Consider the following 21202-nt stretch of genomic DNA (forward strand, 5'->3'; position numbering starts at 1 on the left):
GTACTACATACTACCTTTTATTTTATCTTGAGCCAAGATTATGACACAATAAAGTGTGATGTTAGATTATTATGGAATTGTATCAACGGAAAAAATATTACGTTAAGTAATACATATTTTTAAACAGAACTTAACACTTTAAGTACCCTTTTGTTTTAGTCACCCTTATACTGCGTAATTCATAATCTTTAAACGGTATACTTAACCAATATTAGAATGAGCTGAATAGCTCATATAAAATATTTGATAACTGAATATTGCAGCTAATCAAAATTTGTTAGTTGCATACATTTATCTTAAAAATTGTTGATCTAGCTTTATTATTTATGTTTGGTACAGAATTTTCTTCCTCTAACTTAAATATATTTAAAATGCTATTTTATTTTCCCAAAATAGTTTTTATAATATCTTACAAATTCGACCAGTGGTATAATTTCAATTTGTAAAGCGAAAACCAAATTAGTCTAACTTATAAGGTTTTTTCAAAAAATGGTATTAAATTATATTCTTTATACTACCATTTACAAAATAGTATGTTATTAAGCCAGGCCCTCTGCATTATGTGAAACCACATCAATTTGAATGAGGTATAAAAATTATACATTCATATGAATTTATGAATGTACCTAGTCATTTAAATTAAAGGCTATCATTAGAAGCTACAAGTATTATCATCGGGGCAGTCCCATTTGACATTTGTAATGCTTCAATGACCACATTTATATCATATTTTAGATTTTGTATTCAAATTACACCACACCGTGGTGGTTCTAGTAGTTTCAGAAAATTGTATTTTATACACTACATTTTACTCGACAGTACCACAGTGTAACAATATCACTTGAACATATTTATGTACTTAACCATTGTCCATTTGAAATCACGATATGAAAAATCCGATTATCAGGTTATATTCTTTCTATCGTTTTGAGTGTTTTGACTTGTTCTATTCTTAACTCAAATACAAAGTTACACAACAGAATGTAAAGGCTACATCCACATACGTGTGCATTATATATTTTATGTATATTATGATGGCATCAGATATCATGTAGAATATGAGTAAATACCTTGTGTGTGGTTTTTGTATTCAATTCATATAAATTAAATTTTAATCATACAATAAGTAATATCATTCAACTTACCTTAAACTGATAAAAAAAAATACTTCAATCAGTATTTATTTTTAAACTCGTGATTTATAACTTATAACTTATAACTAATAATTATTAGTAATACTAATGGAGGTAATTGAGCATGCAGTTAAAGGAATAGAAAAAGTTTATTTTTAATAATTATTATTTGTGTAAGATATAATATTGTGTATGCTATATGCCCTATATAGGTACCTATAGTATATATTTTTACATTTCTTACTTTTTAAATCGTATAAAATTATTATGAATGGGTATTTAAATAATAAAGTGAGTATTTAAATAATTTATAGATTAATTGAATCGTATATAATAAATGTTATTTATGGACATTTGAAGAAGGTAATTCAAAGTTTATTAGTTTACCTAAAATTCGTTTATGTTGTTTACTTATTTATACTTAAATTGTTTTGTTAGTTGTCATTATTCATTAGTCACTAAGTATGAATTAAAAAAAACTATATTTTTTCTCATAGAGTGTTCAACGAGAAAATCAATACAGGCTGATTTTGAAGAACTAATAAAGAATCTAGGCTTAATCTATTCTACTTGTAATAAAAATTAAAAACATAAGTGCCTTATAAGTGACTCAACGTAAATTAGTTTCAGAATATAAAGTTTCTTTTTTCGTTGAGTAATTTATTATGTTAAACAATAAAGGGCATAGGACAACGATACACCGTACACAAATGTACAATATAACAAAAAGTAGGTACAGAAAAAAAAATTGTAGTATCTGTAAAAAGTACAGCTGTACCGCCTATTACCTATCCATAAGTTATATAACTATCTACCTATTATACTGATTAATATTTTGTCATTCATAGTATACACTTAAATTGGTATAGATGAATAATGAACTTATTCCCCCAAGATATTTAGATATTTGTGAAATTTTGAAAATGTCGGGTGGATTATATTACAATTTCTAAAACTGTATATTACGTAGGCGTGTGATTGTGTGAAATAATTTATGGGTTCTATTGCAGCTATAGATATAACATTTTTAGAATACTGTTTTTATAATATCCAACATGCTCTCCGTCATACATTCATACACTGTTATTGTCTATATTATTAGCATCATCAACTTCCTATTAACAATTATAAATACAATTTTTTGTTTGACAAAACTCTTTGGTATACTTGACACTTTTTATACTTGGTAATTTCGTATAATAAGTAAAATCGTATGATTACTTAATGATAAATAATTGAAATATTACACGTTGATGGACCAAAATCTATTTTTAATTTGATATTACTGATTAACATTTAAGAGCCTTCAACACAATCAATCAGACCCAAATCTTGATTGAAGCTTTGACTTTTAAGTAGTAATATAGTTTATCGTATAAAGTTATTATTACAACTAAAATAGAACTACGCGTTAAATGTAAGTGAATAATTAGTACATTATGAGCCAAATTAAGAGGACATCTTATCCGCATGTGTTGTCTCCATCTTACAAGTACGTAACAAAGCACTACACTTATAATAATAGATCACGTTTAGCTCTGTAAATTTAAAAATTATAGTGCATTGACCTCTTATAAAATTTAAAGATAAGATTATTAACCTATTGCGTCTCGTGAGCTTTTTATTATATTTTAATTTTAAAGTGAGTTATGAGTATTTTAAAATTGTGAATTGTTTATACATCTTACTGTTGTACAGTATAGGTGTTTAGAAGGGACATTGTGATAAATAAATTTTGTCAACATTTTAAATTAAATTAAACTTTAAATGCTGAGTTAAAAAAAATCGTGCCTGAATATAGGTACTATATTTTTTTTATAGCTTTAATAAAAACTTATAAGTTATAAAGAACCTTGTACATAGTAGGTACATTGATCATTTTTTTATTAAATGTATAGAAAAAAAACTAAAATAAATAAAAAAATTCTTAGTATAGCTTAAAAAGAGTAAAACAATTTTGAAACTTGTATTATACATGGAAAATAATATAAACATTTGTTGAAATATTCAAGTATAGGGTTATTTGTTTTTGAGTTGAGTTATACTAAAAATACAAAATCAATTTGATCAAAAACTGCTTTTGAGTAAAAATGTTTCTTTTTTAAAATTTGTTTTACTTTTTAAATACGAATATTGATGAACTAGCTTTCGAATTAACTTCAACCTAAACGAAACCACGAAACCATGGCTACTCGTAAACGAAGGATAGGTACCTAGGTACCTACACTGTACACCATGCACATCATGTCACTTTAATTTATTCATACAATTAATACATATTATAACAATTTCATACGACTTTATGAAGCCTATTTATAATGTATTCTATGAACTTATTAGTTATTACTTATATGTAGTTACGTAGTAGGTATAGGTAAGTTATACTACGTACAATGTGTTATATGTGTGTGTAGGTTTGGGAAATCTAAGTAAAACCTGGGTAAGTAGCTACATACTCAAGTGACTTATTAAATATAAGTTTAAATATTATAAGTGTCACTGTATACTGTGCAGAGTACATTATTAATTATTATTATTATTTTTTTTTTTTTTGTAGTAGGTATCGATTAACGGGGGAAAACGGTTTGCTTGTAAGTCACACTACTAACCCCTGCTGACCATCGCTTATTGAAACAAACGTATACGTATGCATTCAATATACATACGATGTACGGTTATACAAACAAACATAAACATCTATACAATATACATGTATTGTGGTATAACTAGGAGACTACTCTCTTCAGTCTGCCTTCGGTTACATTAAACAAGACTTAACTAAATATACGATTATATTGCTACTTGTATTGCTCCCTTTCACTAATTTCTTTCTGAATTAGAAACACTGTGCATTATTGTGCATTATATGCATTTCATTTTACACTATTTTGATCATAATATGTAGTTTTTTGGTCAGTAATAACCCCCTGCAGTTATAATTATTTAAACTATAATAAACTTTACAGCAGTAGTTTGATACTGTTTAAAATAATAGGTACCATTAGTGATCCGACGATTTAATCATTACAAGTTACAACTTATAGACCTAGTATAAATTGAATTAAAGTAATATAAATCATTTAGGTTCATAAAAGGTTATTGTCAACACGACATATATTAATATTTGAATGACATTAACCAATATTAATATCACTTCTTCTTAATATTTATTATGAATTCTGATTATTAACACGATAAATGTTTTTGGTCTAACACTTTTAGAGAGTTATTTTGAACTCCTTGGCCAATGGCCACTGACTTAAACTATCAACCCGTTGACACTGTAATATGGGTGACATAACACCTACATTTTTATGAGTGCACAAACACACACACACACAAACTTGTATACCTAATCATAAATAAACACTTACAGGGAATAGACATCTTTAAAGTAACAATATAGAGATTTTTTTCATTAGAGAATTGATCTATAATTACTATAATTACTTGGATTTCAATAACTCTATGTACCTATATTTAATACAACATTACAGCTAAAATATAGTCAATCTTTAATAATAATAATGTTCGTAACAACTATCATCATGACATAGAAACGTAGGAACATAATATAATAATTAATAAGTAATAACTGATAATACAGGATGGGCCACGGGAATACGACCGAATAGTGTTCAAGTGTTCTGTCTTAATATTTTTGGCCTTTTTCCCTTGCCCCGACCTGAACATAATATGCAATAGTGAAATAGTGGTAGTATAGTAGTATATCTACTATAGTTGACTATAACAGTGTAAATGGACGTAAATAGAGGGGGCCTAAGGAGGCCGTAGCCCGGCCTAAGAAATGCGACATAATTTTTGTACTAGATATTTGAATATAGGTAAAGTACTATAGATGATCTTAATTTTAATACAGTATATAGTTTATAAGCTAAAAATACGCTATAAACATACTTCAAGACTCAAGGAATCTATTGGTACCTATAACTTTAATCTTCAACGGTCAAGTTGTTCAAAGGTTACAAGATTTATAACAGAATACACTCAATTATAATAATTATATTATGTTTAAAGAAAAAGATAAATATGTATAAATATAATACTATAAATGCATAAAACCTTTTTTCATCAAATGTATACAATGATACAGTGTATTAATTTATATTTACTTTGTGATTATTTTGAACTGTATCATAGATACAATTCTGTGTAGAGGATGGAAGACGAATCTCCCACTTTGATTGTTTTTGAAACCTTTTGGATTCAAAACCTATGCATTTGCGGACCATATTTACTTCAATGGCAAAGTGGTTAATGCATAAAGTAGTTATTTAATTATTACCATGGTATGGGATAACAAGATGACGAGATATAACGGCTTGATATCCTAATCATTACTTTTAGAAACACCAATGAATAATATAAGGACAATAAATTATGAAAACACCATCGCTAAACTAAGGAAACATCTACCCATCGATATTAAAATAATAATCTTTGATTGAGTAATATTGCGTACTGCGTAACATCGATCGAGATAATACACTGATGGATATTTCTTTTTATTAATTTAGTGTAATGAAATTATAAATTTGACTTTTATGTTGTATTGCACTTAATAAAACAAATTCAATACTATAAGTTAACGAAGATTAGACCTAACTAGTCCATTATATTACTTCTACAATATTACATGAAATAATGAAAACATAAATAGTTAAACGTAAACTAATAAAGGTTAAATGTATTGTCGAACGTTGAAACAATAGCAACCAAAAACCATATAACATAAATAAACAAGAAGGTAGTTGTTTACTAAATTAGGCAGGCGCCTACAAAAGTAAGTAATACGAAATAATTAAAGTATTACAAATTTGCATACAAGTCATACAAAGGATAATGGAAAATATAAATTATGGTTTGATAATTATTTTCATGTCCACCTATTACTGTTAGGTAGGTTCTGCTAATGACCGTCGATGATAAAATGAATAAAAATAACAGCTATTAGTAAAATATTACATACAAATCGTCGGTTTTTAATTTTAAGTTGATAAATTATTCATCGTAGTTTGTAAATATAAGACGCTTATATCTTAATATCTTATACGTATTAACTCATAATATCAAATTAAATTGGACTTAATAAAAGAAAAAAATGTCAGCCAAGATACAAAAGCCCCGTCTGTGTGTTGTTCAAAACTCTACTCACCTCGGTGTTGGTGAGTTGCGACTCAATACCTATTTAAAGTACGAGTCTCGGCCCGGGCTTACGAGAGGTAGGTACCTACTAATTGTGGCCAAACAATAATGTTTATGTTACAGACTACAGTAAAACCTGACTTAACGGTCACCTGTCTATACAGGGCCATATTTGAGTAGGGGCAACGGGGTACACGTGCCCCCAGCGGCAAATTTTATGGGGCGGCCGGCGGGGCACTCGTTGATGATAATTTTTAGGTACTACGAATTCAACTCTTTTTATTTTTGGTACCTAAATATAAAAATTAATGTTGAATATAAATACTTAACATGTTCACGTCCGCGTCAAATTCAGAGGTCGAGACGTCGAGTGCACTCAGCCTAGTAAATAATCAGTTATATCATAAATCAGATATGTGTTGTATTATATTATATCTGTGGTTATACCATATCATATTGATAACATGTTTTATAAGCATAAAAATGCCGGGAAACCGAAACACCAGCTGTTTGTTGTTGTTCTAATTATGTTGTTTTACTGAATGTCGTGTCGCTGTGCTAAATGTAGTAATCGTTCGCCATCAGCCCAACGATTTTATGTACAAAAATAATATTGTGATATGACGACTAGTATATACTGATTAAAGTATTGAGATATCTGAAATTAAAAAATATAAAACTTAAATTAATAGAAAGAAGAAACGAAAAATACCCTATGATGAATCACATGAAAATGAATCGCAGCTAAATTCAAAAGATGTCTTTAAAAGTCAAACATATATTCCAATAATGGATTCTTTAATTTCTGAATTAAATAAAAGACAAATAGCTTACGAAGACATTAACGAAAAATTTAAATTCTTATTTTGTATTACTGAAATTAGTTCATCTGAAGTTAGAAATCAATCATCAGTTTTACAAAAATATTACTCTAAAGATCTTCCTGTATCATTCTCAAATGAATGTATTCATTTTCAGAGCTACCTACTAACTTTACCAAAAGACAATGCTCCTAAAACCATTTTAGGAATGTTGCAGAAAATAATAGAAAGTGATTTACAAGATGTCTTTCCATATATTAGCATTGCTTTAATAATGTTTTTATGTTGTCCAGCTTCAAACTGCTCAGTAGAGAGAAGTTTTAGTGCTTAGAAGAGGATTAAAACTTACTTAAGATCTAGTACCAAAGATAATCATCTGAATGATCCAGCAATACTAAATATAGAGTCAGAATTGCTAGTTAATATAAATTATGATGATATTATAAATAAGTTTAGTGAGTTAAAAGCTCGTAGAAAAATGTAATTGTTACTAATATTAATATAATAGAGTTCATAGTTAATCATATAGAATATTATATTATATTCATTATTCTGCGTTAATATTTGTATATTTTAGCATAATAATTTTATTTTTTTCCCAATTAACGCTATATTAGTAAAATATTAAAATGTGTCTATAAAGAAGAGAGAGGTCTAAATTAGTGAGAGTAGCATATTATTATGTTTATGTAGTTTTTTTAATTTTCTGTGGACCAAAATTGTATACAATAAAATAGTTACACGTTAAATTTTAAGAAATAACATTTTTTTTTTGGGGGGGGGGGGTGAAAATATGTTGCCCCGGGGAGCAAATTGTCCAAATACGGCCCTGTGTTTATAACGGACACCTCTCTTAAAGGACAAAATGACCAGGTCCCGGCAAAAAGATAGGCATTCTAATGTATTTCGACCTGTCTATAACGGACTCCTTCTATTACGGACACGGACACTAATATTTAATCCAACAATTTCATAACGGACAAAAATACATACATACATACATACTACGAAACAGCGTCGATAAGGAACGCAATTGGGTCATTCAAACATGGATTACGACCAATTACATTATCGCCGATTACGATAACGCTAATTGCCTATTGAATTTATACAGTCCAAGATATCCAGATATAAATTGCAATACGTATAAATGATAACCATGAGTATCAAACATTTTTATTCAGTTTCTATCGGTTCGCTGTCAGAGTTGTACATCTTTTCCTTAGCAATGCCACCTCCCGTGCCGCGTAAAGCTTTAAATTTAAAACAAAAGGATTTTCATATATGAGCGAATTAATTATCCATCACAAGTTGGAAATGCACAAATCGAAGTTCAAAAAACAAACATCAATAGAATCATTTTTTTTAAAATATACAAAGTATACAAATATAATAGTATGTACATATAATACCTTAATAATGTGTCATTGTATGTATATAATATAAAAATAATAATTATAATTGTAATAAATAATTAAAATTAAATTCATAATGTAGAATGTATGTGTATAATACATATATGTATAATATTAATAAAGATCATACCTAATATGTATATATTATAAAATATAAAACAATACAAATGTACTTAAAAATTTTAATTTTTAAAACATTGAAACCTGTCTACAACGGACACCTTTCTATAACTGACAATTATTTTGGTCCCGTGACTGTCGTTATATACAGGTTTCACTGTATATATACTAAATAATAGCAGTAAAGCAGTCATGACGTTTTCAGGGTCCAAATAATGTGATCAAAATTTTTTTTTAAATAATGACTACATCGTCTGTGTTATCGTTATACCTGTATAGTTTAGTAAGTACTAAATTTTAGATTTTTCTCCACCAACTTTGCCCTAAATTAAATCGACATCTTATTTACGCATTAGGGTCTAGGGAAGACTTCCGCTACAGCCTACAGCACTATATGTATTGCTGGCTCAAAATCTATAAAAATGTCAGTAGGAAAGCTCGACAAACCAACGGATATTGATTGATAAATTAGTAATTACATGTTGAAATGCACATGTGTACATAGTATTTAACTTGATTGGTAGTAAAAAAAACACAAGAGTAGATCCGATTATCATAGTTAATGCAAGTCACACGGCAGATAATACAATATAGCGATCTATATTATCTTTATCGTATTATCTTATATAAAGATTTACTCCTTACACCTAAAATATTTTCGGACCACAGCTAACCAACAGCTAAAATATTATTGAAAAAAAAACTATGTATGGGTTACAATTATTGAATTTTTGTCATTTTTGTATTAATTAATGTTTAAGCCTTAAGAGTTCTTGGTAACAATTTCAAGTTGTATAGATATATTTTAATTTTAACAAAATTGTCATTAATCGAAAAAAATATCCAATTTTGAAAAAATGATAATAAAACAACATAAAAAATAAATGATAAATTTACCATACTAGATAAATTATTATTTTTTTGTTAACTTTGTCTACAAAAGCTATATGTTAACAAGATATTGTGCTAACTAATCATATTAACTTATGCTTAACTTAATTACACTACAAATTTATCTTTGGTTTTTAAGACCTTTATTACTTTTACACGTATTTAATTTAATTACATTATTTGTCCATAATTAACTTAATTAATATTAGTCTAACCTATATTCAACTTTCCAGTCTTTTTTATGAAAATTACAAATGTATGTTAAAATAAAACTATGACTACAAACTTTGAAAAATCTTTCTTGAATTTTGCAAAAATTGATGAAATTGTTTGAAAATTAATTTCCAAGAATAAAATATTTTAATAAATAAAAGGGGGAAATACGGTCACTGAAATGATTGTATTCATACGTCTTAACTATATATGCCAAAGTTCATTTAGTACCTAACATAGTAATTTTTTAACCACAACTATTTAAAACCAATACATATCTAGATTTAAACAGTCATGCAGAATTTAAAATGTCCAACGATAACTTAGCTGTATTTAAATTCTGATCGACGAGAAAAAAGCAATATTTAGTTAAAAGTTATTACTTAGTTAATATGTGTACATCGTCATTTTGATTGGGATTTTTATTTTGTAAATATTATTTGTGGTTCAACACATTCTACACGTAAAATGTATTATTCTGATTCGAGGCCTGTACACATGCCATGCCATTGAAGTATTGCAGGCGCCCCTGGGTCCGGGGTACATTATAATAGCTTTATCGAATCACTTTTTTACGAATAAGGTTTCGATAATCGCATTTACCGATAAACGGAAATATAAGCAGGCAAGCAACGTGTTATACAATTCCTTACTCATACTCACACACACACATGAGTCACGAGTTATAACACTTATACAATATAGTAATATATACATACACACTTTCCCGCGCTATAGGTACAAATAACTAATCTGTTTGTTGTATACAGTGTATACTATACACAATAGAAATGTATCGGAAAGCAATGACATGATACATTACATTAGTATTAGTTTAGTAATTAGTTAGTAACTAGTGATTCAATAAAGCTATTAAAATGTACCCCGGGCCCAGGGGAGCCTGCAATACTTCGATGGCGTGGGGTACAGGCCGTGAATCGGAATAATACATTTTAAGTGTAGATTGTGTTGAACCGCAAATAATATTTATGAAATAAAAATTCCAATTTAAATGTTGATACACCCATATTAACTATGTGTTAACTTTATTTTAAATGTATATGTCCAGTCCTATAATATTATAATGTTTATTTTATTTGTATATTTTGATGGACGCACCCGGAATTTTTCGTTGTACCCTTTTACCCCTAACCCCCCACAATAAGCCCCCTTTTCTAGTGTTAAACAATTTAGGTTGTGATTACACCAACAGCTGGTTTTTCAATCATTTTTTTTTACAGTGTTGAACCTACGACGCCGGGTGAACATTGCTTCCATGGAGCTATACCTATTTCATATACCTATCTCCGTTTCATATTTATGAACAGTATAGATCCTAGAATCGCTTCAAGCCACTGTGATATTATAACCACTGTGATTTTAGTATCATTGTGTTTGACGTGATTCTATGTTACATAACCAGGGACAGAATATCTAAATTTAAAAATATAAGTCTTTAAATTTTTAATTGAAATTCTATACCTATTATAAACAATGGAATATCTAGAAGGGGACTATGAGTTGTGCCCCCTCCAAAAAAAAAAAATAATAAAGTAGAATAATAATTTTGATTACGCCACTGATTATAAATAATAATTATTCAAATTCCGGACACACATTTTGAAACTTCGTTGTAGTCAACAGATAGATTACAATATTCGAATGAAATTAGTAATATCATTAAATAAGTTGGGAATATCTCTATTAGTTACAATTATGGCTGTACTTCTCACCATGAAGATGATTTAATTTATTTTGTCTACCATACTATTTTTGATTTATCGCGGACGTTGATACAATGATACATTGGTACCCTATTCACGCTGTACTATTTTTGTCTTGTAAAGTACATTTTTAGTCACATTTTAGTAATTAATGTACACGTTTTTGGATGTTTGTGAGTAACTTAAATCAATATTAAAACAATTGTATCAAGCTATTGAATTTTTTACTTTACTTCTTTTTTTTACTCACAATTTTCATAAACACAAATATTTTACAAAAAAAAAATTTCATATTTTTATTTTCACTAAATACCTATTAATTAATAAAAATAGGAAATTGCTTGTCAACCAAAGATTCGAAAAACACAATACTTCATTTTTTTTTTTTAACTGCCTATGGCATCTTTGTTTAAAGAACCAAATGTCTTTATAAATACAATACATTGTGGATGAATAGAATATGATAATTTATAAGTAATAGGTAAATAATAATTTTATTGCTATTATTCTATTATAGATACATCATAATTTTTTAATTTTTTAATTGCCAAATTTTCAAATAATTGTATTATAAATTTAGCATGTATTATCAAATTATTGAAAGTAGGTACACATTTATTAAATATGCCAAAATATGTACTACCTAAAAACTTTTAATATTATTCCTGTAGTGTCATGAAAATAATTTAAATTTTACTTATCAATAAATCTAGTGATAAAAATAGCATGCAAATACATTAACTTCCGAACCCTTGATATAAGACACCTATGTAGAATGTAGATTCTTGTTATTAGATGTAATTTTTAGATAAAAATCACTTGGCCCTTAAAAAATACAATAATATGACTATTTACTTACATACTTAAACACATATCTAACCAGTAGCAATAGGTAATATTAATAATACAATAATAAATATTATTGAAAAAGAAACTGGTTAATACATTAATCATAAAATCAACATTTAACGATTTTAACAATAAAATGCAAGTAGTTTAGATTTTACTGTCCATGGAGGTTGATTTTTGGTTCTGTTATAGACGTTATAGCAGTGGCGGTCAAACAGTGTGATAGTCGATAGACGCCCCCATGGCATTTTTCAATGTTTTATATCTGGTAACTATAAATCATATTTTAGATTCTGAGCTGAGTGATGAATGTAGTGATTTTTTATTTTTCTGTGTCTGTGTGCAAGTCAAAATTTAAAATATCTAGTTGTTTCTTAAAGCGCCGAGAAAGAAAATAAGAGAATTTTACGCTAAATTGGTTTTTGACAAATCGATTTTGGTTTTTAGCGTAATAACTCTAAAAACATTTTTTGTATAAAATAATTTTATATCATTGAATTAAATTTAACATTTAGTGACCATTACAGTGACCCTCTAGACGCCTTACGTAGAGAGCGTTACCAACTTACCCTCTTTTTTTTAATAATTAAATAGTGCATGTTAAAAAAATCAGGCATATCCCCCCTCATGACAAAATCATTTGACCATAATATTTATTATTTATATTATAGGTATACTGGCTTCAGCTATTGCTTTCTAATTTGTATTGTTATGCAAATTGTAATTCGTATTATGAGAAAAATACGAGATAGGTGCCACTAAGAAAAAAACGGACTAAACCTAATTGTTGTTAGTTTTCAATAGGCTACGGTCGTGGATTTCTGTAGCACGCACTCAACTAGTTAGCCCATTGAGAATTTCCCGATTTCCCGATGGGCTAATTGAAGAAAAAAAATATCACATTATATACAGCGTGAGCTGAAGTTGACAAGCCTTGATTATATTGTATTATTATTATTATTATTATTATTAATTTATACATACAACTTAGAAATCAATACCAACGTAAAATCGATATGAGAAAAAAATTTTCTAGCTTACATATTTTGACTGAGTATACTGTCACATAATATAATAATATGGATTTAATAAATGATTAATAACTAGGATTTGATAATTGTATAAATTATGCAGCACTAAACCAATCACGGGGATAGACCCCAGGTCCGGTCCCCCACGATAATGCCGTGGTATTTATAGAATTCTAAGCGTAGCTTATATTTGGGGTAATAGTCGATTTTCGACAGCGTCTTTCTGGTAGAAAAGTAGTCCTAGAAGTCTTAGAAACTTCTGGAAAAACAAAAAAAAGTATAGTAATTTTGACCTAAAATTGATTTTATTTTTTTGGTGTACCTAACTCAAAAACTAATATCCGTAGACACTTGAAATGTAATATTAGCATTTAACATATATGGTAACATTTTAGAAATATTTTGGCTCTTTACTCAGAATCGTTTTTCGTATGCAATGGTGTATGATTGAATTCAAATACACATCCATTACAACTCGACGGCATACTCGACGACTACTGTATGCCAGAATAGTACAGAAAAACGGTAATTAAATACATTTTTTTGGACCCTCACCTCCAGTTGAATAAATCCTGATGGCTATGTAGGTATTTATAATTTATAAAATTATGTTTTTATAGACATCGTCTATCCACTAGTTGAATATTAACAGTCTTCTAGGACTCTTCTAATTTTAGATTCTGAGAGGAGCGATTGTATAAAATTCAAAGATGAGTGTTTTTTAATTTTTATTTTTTATGTCTGTCTGTGTACATGAAACGTATCCAAAATAATGCTTCAATTTTCAACCTCAGTATCTTTTCCGATGGGAAATTGAATCTAGTTGGTGAATTCGGGAGAACTTTTTATTTTTATATCTAAGATTTGAACATTTTATACGAGATTCCTCATAAGTTAATTTACCTTTAGCAAAAAAAATAAAAATATCTACTAGAAAGTCAAATTGAATTTTTATGTGAGTTGAAGTTCAAATTTTTACAACATTTTATATTAACTCGATTTCATTATCTAAAAAATATATAAACATTGTTTTTTTACTAGTTATTTTAAGTTTAAATTTGGATTTTAGTTATTTCGTTGTAATTTAAAAATATTATTCGTGGGTACTTGAACATTTCATAGTACCTAGGTATATTGCAGTATTTTATACAAGCAATGACATTTTAAAATACAATTTTTTTGACAAAAATAAATTTAACTAACGCTGCAGGTTAGTAGGTAGTAGTGTTAATACTGTGGTACTAATATACCTAATAAGTAATAGTAAAATAAATTAGTTTTATCACAATAATATCATAAAATATACCTACTTAATAATTGTATAGGCTGACAAATGACAGGCAGTCTAAACTATTTTTTGTATACAATGATTTTATATCATTGAATTCAAATTTAACACATCTATTACATCGACTCTCTAGACACATAATGTACAGCAGAGGTAGGTTAGGTTAGGTTACACGGTCAGGTCACACGGTTTTTTTTTTGTATCTATTCACGCTGCCATACGCAAAATACAACTTGTCCAAATCAATATTTTATCATCGAAATTCTATGAAATGTTATACGTAGGTACATTACCAGTTTCAACGTAGATATTCAAATTTTAAGTTTTTTTAAAAATGTTATATTGTAAAAAGTACTGTAATCTATAAATATTTACAATACAAATTTTTGATGACATATAAATATTTAATTGACATGAACAATTTCACATGGGGAGAAACCCCCTCTAGGAGCCACTCATTCTTAGATTTTAAAAGTAAATCGATGTTATAATTGTTAAGTTATATTTTAGATTTTAGAATAACTTACCGTACCTACCTATAGATGACAGACAGTGTATCATATAGTTAGTTTTTAGTAGGCACTTGAAGTTAACACTTGTCCACAATAGTATAATAATAGGTACTTATAATATATTTATCTACTTATAATTGCATCTAAGTATACTTAAAAATTATCTTATATCATTGCATAAAAATTGTTTTAGACAACTGAAGTTGGATGTAGTTCTAAAACAGTATAATTATATTATTCAATTAATATATGTGTTTGCTGTTTATGCATAGATTGTTGTGCCTGCAGTCAAGTTACTAGCTAGAATTATATATTTTAATATAGTATGCTAAGAATATTATATACTTTCTAATTTGAAATAAAATTACTTCAAGTATTTTGTATAATACTATAATGTATATACTTATGGACTAAAGCGAATAGTACACTGAATGCTATCATAACGATAGTATTTAAATAAAAATTAAAAAAATTCCACTCTTCTTCACAATCATATGTTTAGTGTATCTATTCCTCAGAATTTCCCTAAACGACACGTGCCTTGTGCCGCCGAGTTCGACCCACCGACCTAACCGGACAAACAGAACGCACGGGTCGTTTCACAGTCAGTGTCTTGCTGTAAGTAGTTGCTCATGCCTAATACCTACACGCGTTTATTATATCATTATTTGTTGATATACACGTGTAGCCGTGTATATATTGAGTATTTACATATAAATAAAAAATATAAACCTACATACCATACACCTGTATAGTATATATAACACATATATATATATATATATATATATATATTATGTAATAAATATGTAGTAGGTAGTATTAGGTTGATGTACCGCCTCTACCCTCACCACTCATGAAACGGTATAGTGTATAATGTATATAGAAACTACGACATGGAGCAACGACCCGAGAAGAAAAAGGATCGACACGATCTATAACATACAATAAAAATAATCTGTGTAACAAACGAGTTAAAAAATAAATATATTTGTCCGTTGAGAGCTGCAACGACGATCCCGTAGTCGAATGGTATAATTCATAATAATATGTAAAGGTGTACATTGTACAGCTGCAACCTGCAGCCAATGGCCATATAACGATACACGCGCCTGATCTATATTAAATTGTTCGAAGTCATTTTATTGAACGCCGTATAATATTATGTGACACATTTCTTATGGATTTGATAAGCAGTATATTATATATTATTATCACGACGCACTGTTCTAAGACCACATTTAGTTAGATATACGCAAGTATATTGTACCTTTATTATATATATTCATTTTTATTGACGTCATATTACTATCAATTATCATTGTTCATCTCGGAGGACTTGGAGATATACGATTCCAACACTCATTCATATCAATGGTTTTTTACTCAACGCATTGATTGAACTTTGAAAAGAAAAAAATTTAACATTTCAAAATTATTTGTTAAGACTCTTAAAGGAAGCTTTTAATACGTATCAAGTTGGTTTTATAATTTAAAATAAAATAATTATTTTTAAATCTTTGTTTTTATGTTTTCACTAGGTACTTATGCTTTAATTTGAAATATAATTTCATGAATAACCGCATTACATGGGCGAAGGATATGTTTTGCTTGAGAGTAATCAGAATTTTTTTTCTTAGTTGGTATTTGGTTGCTATTACTTTTGTATATTTACAAAGTCTATATAGAGTTTATAGTATTCTTAGATACTAGATAATAGGTGTAACAGAAATAGCAAAATAGAAAATATACAATTTAAAAAAAAAGTATTCAATTAACAATTAACATTATATAATAAGTATCTAAATTAAAAAATCGATAACAATAAAATACATAGGCAATCTTTTCAGATAATATGTCTCAGTTATTTTTGTTACACGTAAATACATAATATTCCTAGACTGCAGTGGAGTATTTTTATGAAAAGATAATTGTAATCAGGCAATCCAGCAAAATCAGCATCCAAGTCGCTGTGAATTTTTATGGATGAAAAAATATTACAACCAAACTTGACATAACTTTCATGTGCTTTTTAAATTAAATTTTGTATGCATTAGATCATTATTTGAATTACGATTACGAAGCATAATATTAATTTTACAATTAATTAAAAATAAGTATAGTAAGTACAATTCCTGTTATTAAAATATACATTTTAATGAAATATTCTAAAATAAATAATCCATTTACATTAATTAATATCGAAAAAAAACTGAATTCTATAAACTGGTTAAATTGTATTCGATCACTGAAGATTGGTGAACATATTGCACAAACTGGACTGCAAAAATATAGAGAAAAAAATTTTCAAATAATAATTTAAATATGAAGATTAAATTGGATGCCATTTTACTTCAACAAAAATATTTAGCTAAGTTTAAATATTTTTATATTATGTACCTACATTAGATGTATTTTTTCCCGATCACAGATAATCTCTATTACAAAGTTACTTAAAAAGATAAAAAAATTGTTGGTATTGACATAATGACGAAAGTGTGTTTTACTTATATATTATTATTATACATTTATAATATAAGTGATACATAAGTGATTTATATTTTACTAAAATATATTTAAAAAAGTAGGAATGGTCGAATTGTTTCCTAAGCAACTGGAAACTAGGTACAGTTACAAATCTTTTGATTTTTTGACTCCAATGCTATTACTTACATTAACATAAGATATAACCATAACAATAAATAAGATAGGCATCAACATCAACAAAACTCAAATGTTCTTATATTTATTCTAAATTATTCAAATTTGTTTTCATAATTCCATATTTTTTTTTTTACCATAGTTCATTTCATCAAAACTTTTGGATGTACTCGAGGTTATTGTTGTAAATCATAAACATACCATCCTATTGGAAAAAAATGGAAATAGTTATTAGTTTGGACATATCTAACAATCGAGCTTACGGATTAGACTTCCAGAAGTAAAACAATGTCTTACCTGAGGGTTGACACAGTATCAAGTAAATAGTAGACAGTAGTTACAAGTAATATTAGTATGTACCCTAAGTATACGGTATACCCATTACCCAGTAGGTACATAGATTCTTATTATTATTATTTATTACGTAGCAGTAATACTGTTGTTAGTGCCGGATATGGATATTATTTAGTCATTAGGCCTCATTCATGATAATTGATAAGGCTACAGTCAGAGGACACTGTAGAATAAATAGTACATGATACAATTTATGACATAGGTATAGGCAGGTTAGTTAGTATTAGTTAATATTTTGACAATTGCATATTTATTACATTATTGCTAATTTGTATCCGTATAAGACTTTTTTATTTTTATAATACGAATATTTTTGGATTATTAATATAGAACAGTCAATGACCAATGTCATTAAAGGAAGAAAGTTTTGGAGCATAATAGTGAAAACAATTATTATCATTTATTATAACATTTTTTTTTTGCTTACAATTGTTGCCTGTTGGGCTTAATATTTTTTGAATAATACTACTGTTGTATTGGATCCCCTTAATATATGATTCTGCGTCTGTTGTGCGTTATTCCTATATTGTAATGTTATTACTATAACACGCAATGCTGTTATAGCCGTCGTCGTTATGATGACGTAGTCCGTATGGCATGTGGGTCGCGGGTGGAGGTACAGTATTATTATTATTCACGGTTTCTGTGGGGCCGTATACGTCAGTGCGTGCGTGCACGGGCCTTATGTGTGCGTGTGCGTACGTACGTGCGTGCGTTTGCGTGTATGCGTTGGCCCCGGCGACAATTATTATTACTATTATTCATACCGCTGCCGCCACTACAGCCGCCGAGATTATCAGCCGTCGTTGTGTGCGTGCGTGAGAGTGTAGCCGTGTACGTGTGCGTTCGTGAACGGGTGTGAGTGCAGTAAAGCGGCGAAGGGGGAAATAATCGAAAGAAAAAATAAACTGACAACAGCGACGACGACGAACCAGTATTTGTTACACACGATAATCGTCATTCGTCCGCTGTCGACTTTTATTTTCTAGTACGTTTAGTATTATTTTTATTCGTCGTCCGACGGCCCTTGAAATACGTATCGCCATCGAGCAACTAGATTATTATTATTCATTTCTATCTTTTTTAATATTATTCGTTTTATCCGTCTCGATAAATACCGTAGGACCGCCGCCGCCGTCCGCAGTGTGACGTCCAACGCGCGCCAGTGTGCTCTGTTACGCCGTCGGCGACCGTCGTTCTCGTCGTCGTCGTCGCCGTCGTCTTCCTCCTTGTCCTCCTCAACACCACTCACAGCAGCGCCCTTTCGACGTTTCGGTCGTCGCTCGACGCTTTTTTTTTAAAGTCAATCGTCTGTCGAACGCGCAAGCCCGCTCACCCGCGCTGCCGCCACCGTTTGAAAATGTTCCAGGAAAACGTTTGACTTTCCGCGCTAAAAAGAGAATCCGTTATTCCAACATCGTCCAGGTAACATTCCAACTTGTTGTTTGTTGTTGACGGTACATGTTTCAGTAATGACAATACGTACTTATTTTTTTTTTAACTCTGCCATTTATTTAAAATATGACTGTCAATTCGAAACTCCGTTTATTTGTTGTGTTAAGTTTATAATATTATGCAATTTTGTTTTTAAATCGCATAATTATATTAGGCAGACCAAATTAAAATTAATTAATACATTTGATGGGTAGGTATTTATTTTAGTTTTATTAGTTTACTCTTAAAGCATTTGACACTGAAATAATCAACCTCACTGTGAAGTAATTTACTTTTACTTTTCAGTTGTTTAACATATTCTTTATTATTGGATATGTTTTTGTTGGGAGCCATAAACATAAAATGCTTCCAACTTATTCATTCAATGAATTTCGGTTGAAAGTTATAGTAGGTAATTTTTAGTATGAAAAATGACAAGCGTCCCAGTTTTAAAATAATATTTAAGCAAGTGCAATATAAATACCTCAAGCAATTTTAATATAACTAATATAAGTTTATAGAATAGGTACCTGAGATATAGGAAGCTTAAGAAAATAATTATATGCCAATGTTAATTGTTAGTAAGCATCACGTTACAGCTAAAAAACCCTACATCCTTAAAACGTTTATTGCTTAATACCTCATTTAATATTATCATATTATGTCCATCATATTAATAGAAATTAAGATAAAATTTAAGAAAAGTTATGTAACTTTTGTACCTTTTACTTAAGAAAAAATAAATATCAAGCAGCAAACAGCACACTTTGTCTTCTTAAGAATTTTTGTAGAAGTCTGTGTTATCAATATTAACAACATCTTATTGTTTTTTTTTTAACGAGAATCATTTGATGATTTTGAAATTGAATTCCTACTTAAAGAAAAGTTTAATAATGCAGATTGTAAACTACCCATAGTAGTAGTATCTTTATTCATTTTTGCATGGGCATTAGAAGACAATTTTTAGTGTCAATTTAAGTCAATAAATCTATCAAAATAAGTAAGAACGAAACAAACATGCTAACTCACTACAGATTTGATTTTTTTTTACAAATTGTCTCTTTATGCCATCAACAATTTACGCAATAGTATCTATAATATTATATTTTTATAGTTTTTATTTTAATTGGATCAATCATTTATAAAAGTGTGACATTTGGTTGATTTGAAAGAAGGTACATAATAAAGTAGTTATTCTTAAAATATGACTGAACAAAAATTGTAGGTTATCAAAAAATATTTTATAGAAAGTGGCCTATTGGAAGTTTCCTGATTTTCTGATGGACCAATCTGAGCCTGACCATGTGTAAATTGACTAAAATCAAGCCAAATATAGATTGAATAATTCTACTGGAAAATCCAGATTTAACTGAGCATTTATTTTTTGACAATATGGTTTATGTATTTTATGTAATTTCCTCTTAAGAGGATGTCAGTGCATTATTTGTTTTCTCTCTCTGGCCTACGTGCAACATAGACTTGTTATTTACACAAAATCATTTTTTCTGTTTTTAAGTAATCTTGGAGTAAAATCATAGAAAAAATAATTCTGCATAAATGGATTTTGTCCATTTTTCACGTGGGCCAGAG

General features: G+C 28.7%; 1 protein-coding gene across 2 annotated transcripts in view; it reads left to right on the forward strand.

Annotated features, from left to right (window-relative positions):
- The window catches only part of LOC111039588, a 35792-nt gene that overhangs the window by 4887 nt on the left and 9703 nt on the right, over positions 1 to 21202 (forward strand). The window contains exon 1 of one of the 2 annotated variants that reach the window (XM_022323165.1): positions 19069 to 19603. The exons of the other annotated variant lie outside the window; for it this stretch is intronic. The gene's annotated coding sequence lies outside the window, so the exon portion shown is untranslated. Of the gene's footprint in view, positions 1 to 19068; positions 19604 to 21202 lie in introns of those variants that run through there. 2 annotated transcript variants of the gene reach the window in all.

This window comes from Myzus persicae, unplaced genomic scaffold (assembly GCF_001856785.1).
Source record: "Myzus persicae strain clone G006 unplaced genomic scaffold, MPER_G0061.0, whole genome shotgun sequence".
NCBI lineage: Eukaryota > Metazoa > Arthropoda > Insecta > Hemiptera > Aphididae > Myzus > Myzus persicae.